Below are 9,621 nucleotides of genomic sequence, written 5' to 3' on the forward strand. Positions count from 1 at the left end.
TGTCTGTACTGTTCTTTTGCTATTTTGTAAAATGTTGTCTGTCTGTTAATGTTTCCCTCCTTTTATTTTTAAAATTAAAAAAAACAAACATAGTTTAAGAATGACAGGCCCTGTTTTCACTACAAACTGAGAGCGGGTACCACGTCACAGGATGTGGTGGCTTGTGGCTGGTCCCAGAAAGGTGAAGCCAGGCCCGGGTCATCACCCTCTTGTACGAGGACGGCAAGGACTGGGGTAGTTGGTTCACTGCTACTTGTTGGCAGTAGAGGCAGCGGGTAACGTTGACTGTTAAATCAGGCAGATAACCCGCGGAGTGTATCCACAAAGCGCCTCACACAGAGGTGTCTACTGAGGAGGTGGGAAACGTGCCACATACTAGAAGAGGAAAGTAACTTTCAGAATGGAATCATGAACCAAGTTTCAGCATGGAAGCACACTGCTGAGGGGCAGCAATAAGCCTACCTGAGGCTCAAGTGTGATCAGAAAGCTGCTACTCACACTTGCTACTTATTGTGTGCTGACCGCATCATAAACTAATCCTACAGTATCTAATTCCTACACGGATCTCCTCAAGCCTTGCAAAGGCGCAATAGAGTAGAGAGTGTGTTACAGATTAATGACATGAACTTCTAGGTGGTTAGCTCACTCTCCTGAGGTCACATGGAGTGGAACACTCAAAGCGGATCAAGAAGCCCAGGCCTCCAGAGCCCTGCAGGGTATGTGTGGGCCAGTGTGAGCCTGGGCGTGTGTGCGTGCGTGCGTGCGTGCATGTGCGCTTGTGTGCACATGGCAGAATGAGGACGAAGTCCACTGTTTCTCTTCTGGTCACTGAAAGTAAAATTGAGGAACAGCATAAAGATCTCTAGGCCCCTTGAAGTGGGTCAGACTAGGGGCAGGAGTGGAGGGTGGGGAGGACGGACCAGAGTGGAAAGCACACCTGCGCTCTACGCTCTACTTCTTTCCGAAACCCTGCAGTGCAGAACTTGGGAGGAAGAAGAGTGTGGCTTGCTAGCAGATGGTCCCCTCGGGTCTCACAGGCAGTTCCTCATTCTAATGGTGTGAACAGGTCACTAACCACTTCAGATGATAGCTCAGGACTGAGGCGACACTGATCTCAAAGGGTTTTCAAAGTGCTAGGCACAGAAATATAAAAATAAAGCCAAACAGGAAAATGCATAGTCTTACTCAAACACAAAGCTTTCTCAGGCTAGAAATCACGGCTTGTGGGGTTTGTTCGCCTGCCTGTCCAGGACAGCCTGGAGCAAGAGCTCGGCAGGCCTATGACTCATGACAGACGCTCTTCCTCAAGTTTCACGTACACTGTTCTCATTTTACATGGTGCGGGTCTGAGACTTGGAGTTCATGATTGTATAGAAACCATTTCCAGGATGGAGTCCTTTATAAAAAATTGAACTAAACTAAGAGCAAATATTAAGTTGATACAGAATAAATGAGACTGTTCAAAATAGCACTTTGGTGTAAATGAAAAAGTGACTCCTAAATCATAAAAAAGCCACTTGAGCTTTATATGATTGCAGTGAAGTCCAACACTATCAAGCACCCAAAATTAATTTATTAATATCCAAAACTGATAATGCAGCAGAGATGCTGATTAAGTGACTTGATTTTGTAAGCCAGATATGGACCATGTGTCATGTTCTCTGACGATTGACAGGAAGGTTGCCAAAGGAAACCCAGCTCTCTGATCTGCCCTCTGTCAGGAGACCCAAATGGAAGCTGTTCTAATTCGGCAGTGTGTGCTTTCTCCTGTCGTTTAGTTCTTCAAGCTTACTCAGACATAAATGGAATTTAGAGGCATTCAGGATCCATAAATTCTGTATTCTTATTCTTTCTCTTCTTGTTTGTACTTCAGATAATTCAGACAGTGAATTTAATTAAAAGTACAACACATCTTTGGTCATCATTAAACAATTCAAATGTCAGTCATGTGGAAATGGAATTCTCTGCACTGAATATCCAAAACTAATATTTAAGCATTTGATGACCTTGAAATTTTAGAACTTGGGTTTTACAATGATCCATTCTAAACAGGTAAAAATTCAACATTACCAATTAAATTCTTTTTTTTTGTACCAGAAATTGAGCTCATGACCTCATGCTTGCCAGGCAGGTGCTGTCCCACTGAGCTATATCCCCAGCCCTGCCAATTAAGTTCTAAGATAATGTATTTTAAGTGAGACAGAAGAGCTTGATCTAAGTGATAAAATAATTTCTTTATGTATCTAAATACTTTTTAGATGAAGAAATTATTCAATATATTACAAATGATATTTTTGTCTATATGGAGGCATAGAGTGAAATGGAACACAGTTATTAATTTGAAATTATTATCTAAACCATCCTTACTAAATGGAGTGTAAATAGAATATAGAATGTGAAACAAAAATCCTAGCTGCATATTGTTGATTATATTTTCTAGTAGTTTTGATTTCTTTTTTGCCTAATATTATATGTTTTGTTTTGTTTTTGGTTTTTCTCCGGTACCAGGAACCGAACTCATGACCTTGCACTTGCCATGCAGGCGCTTTGCCGCTGAGCTAAATCCCCAGCCCCTGCCTAATATTATATGATAATCTCATTTCCCTTAACTCAAACTCCATCAAATCTACTTAAAATTAACAATGGAATTGTTAGTTTGGATAATTGATCCAAATTATGAGATGTGATTGAAAAACAGGTGAATGTTTAAATTTAAAAACAATGTTTTACAATAAAAGACATTGCCATTAATTGCCCTCAAAATACTTGTCCCCACTTCAAGCACTGTCCAGGGCTCTTGCCTTCTTCTGAAGCAGTTCTGGAGCTATTCTTTTGTGATATTTCAAATGTACTGTCCTGGCTGCCTCAATGTGCTGAACTGATTTAAAACATCTGAGTTTCACAGTTGTTTTGACTTTGGGGAGCAGCCAGAAGTTGTACAGGGCCAGATCTGGAGAATAAAGTAGGCACGGACACATGATGTTTTTACAAACCTGGCTTTTCCAGTGGACAGCGCTCAGTGGTAGCACTAATTGAATTTTGATTTCACTTGTGAAAACACTCACAAAAGTGAATTTGTAGAACTGCTTCAGAAAGTGGCAAGAATGATTAGATAAGTGTGTTTGACATGAGGGGTATACACTGAAGGGAATTAATGGCAACGTGTCTTTTAGTGTAATAAATTTTTAAGAATTTAAATGTTCACCCTATATTTTGATCACACCTCATAGTTCAAGGCAGGCAGTATAAGATTTACAACAAACATGGATGAAGAACTTTAAGTTCTCTCCATAATCCCAGTTTTGGTGGTGGTGTGTATGTCTGATGAGTTCAGTGTTCTGTTTCTGAGAATCAATGATCTTCCAGGCAGAGGGGATACGTCATGGGCAGAGCGCTGTGTGCTTAGAGAATTCAGTGCCCAGTGCAAAAGGCAAACAAACTTGGCAATGAAGAATAGTTGGTGAAGGTCGCAATGCCTTATCTGTAAACTTTTAAATCCAAACAGTTCTGGGAAAGTATAGACTCTTTTAAAAATTCACTTGGCAAGAAAACCTGGCCTAAACTGACATAACGCTACTTACAGTTTTTATTTATAGCGCTTTATGTGAATGTTTCTGTATTGCACTTCTGAACTATTACAATATTTGATTATAAGGTGTTGCTGCAGATCCCACTGCAGATTTGCTATACTATCCAGTTACAGGTGCCACATTACCTTTCTAAAATACAGGAAATTATAAATTCCAAAACTCATCTGGCCCGATAGAGAAGAAAGGGACTGACCCAGTGTGTGTGGAGGAGGGTGGGGGAGGAGGAAACGTGGCACTTGCGGTAGCTCCCCAAGGTTAAAGTCAGCCAGAGTCAGAAAGGGAAGATAGTAGGATGGGCAAGAGGTACGCCCTGCAAGGATCCCACTGCGGGTGTTCATTGCAGTGGGGTAGCGACGGGAGAGAGGGCGGAGGCGGGAGGGAGGCGCTGAGACACAGATTGTCAGGATTCGGATCATGGTGATGGGACACCGTAGGTCAGCCAGCATACCAACATTTGGCGGTTAAAAAGGACCACACTCATTCACTTTGAAAGTCTGTACCCTGGGCATGAAGTATGGGGTGTAGCTTGTCTCTACCTCATGTGGCATCCCTGGGACATTCAACTGGGGCTGGGGAATCTGCTCCCAAAAGGGCTCACTCACTTGCTCGCAAGTAGGTGTTGGTTAGTGAGTGGGACTTTAGTCAGTAGAGGGTGTCAGCTGGGCAGGGGCTGGTTTCTCTCACATGAACTCACCCACGTGGCTGCTTAAGCTCCTCACAGCCCGACAGGTGGAGTTACTAGTAAGCGTTGCCAAGAGCCAGGAAGTAGAACCTGCCATCCTCTTAGGGCTTGGGAATAGGAGCTGGCGTATCATCACTTCCACCATAGTCTATATTAAGCAATTGTAAAGGGGAAGAGACAGAGACCTTATGTTTCAGTGGAGCACTGTCTAATAATTCATGTCTGTCATTAACATAAAACATTTCAACTGATCAATGCTTAAAATAGGGAGATCAAACAGAGTTTGTGGAGGGGAGCATGGGGAGGATATTCCACCACTGTACACGTTCACATATTGCCAGAGTGTGGATCTTGACTGTCCCCTGAAGGCCGAGTACTAAAGGCTAGTTCCCCATGATGGCACCAGTGATAGAATTTAAAAGATGGGGTCTTCTGGGGAGGTCCTCAGTCACGAAGGCGTGTGCTCAAAGGGGATCATGGAGTCCTGGCTCCTGCTTCCTATCTTTGCTCTCTACCCTGTGACAACAGCAGTTTTGCTCTATGAGGTGTTCCCACCACCCCGTGCTACCACAGATCCAAACCAACGGGCTGCTGCCCGGAGCTAGAGCGGCCATGGAGGGCAACCTGGTGAACTGCCGTTTCTCTTTCTGAATGTCCTTGAAGCACCTCATGTACGTCTCAGCTGCATCTTCTCCCGGGGCCTCAGGCTGTAGGAGCTTCTCCCCTCCTTTCCTAGAAGGAAGAAAATGACCTTTAAGCACAGTGCTTCTGCGAAGGGGACCAGGGTGCCTTCAGAACACGATTCACTCCCAGAGAAAAGAACAGCTTGGAAACTGTAGGCCAGGAGCTGCAATGTCAGGTTTCCAAGAGCTTGGAGTCACGGGGGCCAGAGTGTTTCCCGTGATGGTGGAGAGTACTTGCACATGTCATTTCAACCTAGAATCTGGCCATGACCTTGGAGTCTGGAGGGGAAGCATTACTGTGAATAAAGATAGAGGTTTTCATTTAGGCAATTTTGCTTCAAAAAGCAATCACATCAGCTTTCTTCTGCCTCTGCTTTCAACAGGCTTTGACTGTTCCTCATTGATTACACCAGCATTATCAACTGCTCCGTGAATCCTCAGTTCCGGAGAAGCTCCTTCTGAGAAGCTGTTAAGTAACAGTTGTTTCCCTAAACAAATCTTTCCTGTATAACCAAGCTATACTAGGAAGCATGTGTCTCCAGTTCTTTAAAGTCCCCTTGGTAGGACCTTACATTCTGCATCTCTACTTAAACTGAATATTGGCAGGCTGGACATGGGGGTGCACGGCTGTAATCCCAGCACTTGGGAGGCTGAGGCAGGAGGATTGTCATGAGTTGGAGGCCAGTCTGGGCTGCATAGTGAGTTCAAGGCCAGGCTGAACTACATAGTGAAACGCTAACTTAGAAATCAAAAACAGAAACAAAAACCAAAAAACCCCTAAATATTGGCTTTTTCTGGTTGTTCAGGAAATGTTTAAAAGCCATTTTTTCCCATCTTTGTTCCTTTATTTCCTCAATGTAAGAGGAAGGTTTTAACTGCAAAATACAAGACAATGCATATTAGATACAGTATTCTTTTCTGTTTTGCTATGGAATAAATTGGAAGAAAGATGTCAGGAGGAGCAAAAACCACACCTGCAGAGGACGTTTCGGGAGGGTGGTGCTGGTGATTGCACGACAGTTACAAATAAGGCCACCATATGCGTGTAGAATCAGCCCTGAGACAAAAAGACATTTCCTACCCCTGGTCACTGTTGGTGAATCTGTGCATTCTTCTCACCAAGGACTTAACCGGTGAGGGTGAAAGGGAAGGTGAGTTGGGGACTGCGTCCCACCGGCAGCAAGGTCTGATGGCAGATCCATCCCACCATCTCTGCTCTGAGTGATCTAGGATGCAGAAGCTGGTCAGTCAGACAGAGAAACAAGGTTACTCCGATGGTCATGTCTTCCTGGAAGAGAAACACGGATTAGAAAGGAAGCAAACAGGTTCGTTCTCAAGGTACAAACCCTTTGTCTGATTCGTCATAACTTGGAGAGGCTGTTTGATACTCTGTTGATGGTGCTGCCCTGTGCTTCTGCCTTAGGAAAGATACAGTCAGCCATCCGCATCCTTGCTGCAGTCCCCTGCCCACCTGGGGACGGAGGGGATGGGCTCCATCCAAGGCCGTTACTTTCTAGTTTGTTTTATAGTCCTGTTATGGGATAATGTAAATATCACTCCCCAAATTAAAGTTTCAAAGGAGTACATAATTAAATCTCTCCCTCTGTGCATTCCACACTCCAACAGAGGAAGGAAGAGGGTTGACCATGGCCAAGGATAGTAAATGACATTAGAAAATTATGTATGGCATACAAGTAACTGAGGAGGTACAAAAAGAATAAAGCAGTGGGGTGTCTGTGCAGTGCTTTCCAGAAATATCTGGGAATTCAAAAATAACAATAAATGTTTTCCTAGCCTGTCAGTTCGAAAACAGGAACTTGGAAGGAGGAAGAGGGCGAGGGAGAGAAAGAAACAGAGAGAGACAGTGAGAGACAGAGCGAGAGAGACAGAGACGGAAGGAGACAGATAAGAGCTTTTGTTTCCAACTGTTCAATACAAAATATTACAGCCTTCACCGAACATCTCTGTATAAAACCCCCATCAGAGTTACGTACCTGTGATTATAATCATTCTCCATCTAGAAACAGAAATAGTACTTTGCTACTCCCTACCACAGGGAAAACTTAATTGTATTGTGCTAACAGGGAGGCTAACCCCTCCCCACAGAACTGCAGGGCAGAACCCACCACTCTGATGTGGTGAGCATGATCAGCTCACAGGAAGACGCTGTGGTAGATCTTTTGAATACAGAAACTCTTTCATAGCTGTGGCCTGGGGCTTTGGGACCCAGGCAGCTATTTATTTAAAAACCTTCTTTCAACCAACATTTATTTTGTGCCAGCATGACTAATTTAGGGTAAAACAATAATTTATTATGATCAAGACTTGTGGAGGAAGAAGCCAGATAGGACAGGACAGGGGCAAGAAAGATGAGACAGAACTCTCATGGGCCACGCTAAGGAAGTTTGGCATAATCCAGGATCTTTCCTTCTGCTTCCTGTCCACACTTACTTCCGTGAGTACTTGCTGATCCTCCACCACTGCACCACCAGCATCATATGGGTCACAGGTGGAACCACTGAAGGGTTAAACTACAGAATGGACATAACCCTGTAATGATTTTGAAAATGATGTTCTGGAAAGAGTACAGTGGATGCATTAGAGGAGACAGCAAAAGCAGGCAGCCAACTGTGGAATGAACAGAAGAGGCAGCACAGCCTGAAGCAAGGTAGACCGCAGAAGGAAAAGTGAATATAGGGGCTGGGGATTTAGCTCAGCGGCAAAAGCGCCTGCCTGGCAAGCTCAAGGTTGTGAGTTTGGTTCCCGGTACTGGAGAAAAACCAAAAAACAAAACAAAACAAAACAAAAAAAGTGAATATATAGCAGACAATATGCATGGACTATAAGGGTGTGTGTTACAATGGCCACTTAAATTGAAGAGGAGGGAAACGTTACTGACCATGTTGAAGTTCTTCATCCAGTAGGTTGGCAGAGTCTTCTCAGAATCTTTATTTCCAGGAGCCCAACAGCTTCTACTGTATCACCTCCTTACTGTAGGCCAATGAAGTGAGTGCAAGGACCATTTAAACCACCCATGTTGCACCCTCCCCATTGTTTCTTAATCTGTCCTAGAACTAACCCAGCTTTGTGTGAACAGTAAGTTCTCTTGAATGTGGTATCCTCTGAGAAGCATTATGCCTTTCAAATATCCTATTAAAAATGGATAAAAAGGTAACAGGATATTTAAAAGTCTGTAAGTAAACAGTATAGAATGTTCCATTACTTTGTAATGTCAAAAATTAACTTGATTGGAAAAGTGATCACACCATATTCAAAGCATATGCAGCATTTTATAGGTAAAATATATTTGAAACATTTAGTTACATTGTACTTCACTTTTAATACTTCTGAAAAACATTGAATTATTAAAATCACTTCTAAGCAGAGTAAACACTTTAAGTCACTTCTTTCTGCATTTTGTCAGCTTGAGAGCTAGAGACAAGCAGATTAAATTTGGAGAGGCTCTCTTCTTCTATTTTAATTGAAATTTTTTTCCTACTCACATAATTGAAATGAAGGCTGATGAATCATGCCTTCTGATCAAGACCCATATTGTACGTTGATACCTTGACCTTGGGAAAGTTTGTAAATTCAAATCTCAGTAAAGCAAAATTAAATGTGAAGCATTTTCTAGAAAACAGAAAAGTGTTCATTGTAAGAAGTCTAGGACAGTTGCCATCAAGGGTATAACTTCAAAATGCTGGGTTTACATACTTTACAAAGAATTTTAAATACATTTTCTCTGTGGTAAGTAAAAAGTGCTAAACATTCCAAGTTCTCTCCGGCAACACTGAGAACACAGTAAGCATATAAATTCCCTGACATAAAGGCACCTGATGACATGGCACCTGATGACATCATAGCTTGTGGCATGAAAGTTAACTGAGATCCATACTCTTTCTTATAATGCTTCCAATCTCAGAAGCATGAGACAAGGATGGATGGAAGGAGCTGGCACCAGAATGCCAAGTGAACAGAGAACACTGCTTTTTCAGACAGAGCTCTGTAGGAAAGCTGGGTTCATATCCCATTTCTGACACGGGGTCAGTGTAACCATCTTGGTTTAGTTCAAGCCCCATGCTCGCGTAGTTATCCTGAGCCAACAATTCAGTGTATAGGGGAGATACTATTATTAAAGGGCAATACTTTTGATAAGTAACATGTACTGTATAATTATTACGTGCAAGCCACTGTTCTAGTATTCTCCATTTACTAATTCAATTACTTTTCATGGTGATCAAAGCTATGATTTGAAAATTACACACCACCACCAGAAAGGCCATACCTCATCCTTGCAGAGTATTGAACTCTTGCTCTGTACTTACCTTACATATTATGTAACATGTTCTCCACGAATAACATTACTTAATCCTCAGTGTATCAACCTGGTATTCAGACACAAACAACAGCTCCCAATTCTGATGGACTCAACAGAAGGTGATTGAAAGGAAAGTCAGCTCTTTGGGTAGACCAGAGAGACACTTAGTGGACTGGAGAATTAGGGTTCAAATCTGCATTCTGTAGAACAGTACTCAGTACATACAATGATGTAATGAGTCATAGCTAATTCCTCAAACTCGATTCTGGATTTTTGTACACCACTGTTAATTTCTATTACCGTCATTTTTGTTCTAAGGAATTTTGCCTGTTGGCTGCTACCGAATGG

At 42.6% G+C, this 9,621-nt stretch overlaps 1 long non-coding RNA gene across 1 annotated transcript; it reads right to left on the reverse strand.

The window, feature by feature from the left end:
• Positions 1-4,902: 4,902 nt before the first annotated feature.
• On the reverse strand, positions 4,903-8,029 carry LOC102020544. The gene is made up of 3 exons (XR_259981.2): positions 7,855-8,029; positions 6,037-6,243; positions 4,903-5,004 (listed from the first exon to the last, which is right to left on the reverse strand). It is a non-coding gene; the product is annotated as an uncharacterized LOC102020544 (long non-coding RNA).
• Between the last annotated feature and the right edge of the window lie 1,592 nt (positions 8,030-9,621).

The sequence above is a fragment of the Chinchilla lanigera genome, unplaced genomic scaffold (assembly GCF_000276665.1).
Source record: "Chinchilla lanigera isolate Chin_1 unplaced genomic scaffold, ChiLan1.0 scaffold00011, whole genome shotgun sequence".
Lineage (NCBI taxonomy): Eukaryota > Metazoa > Chordata > Mammalia > Rodentia > Chinchillidae > Chinchilla > Chinchilla lanigera.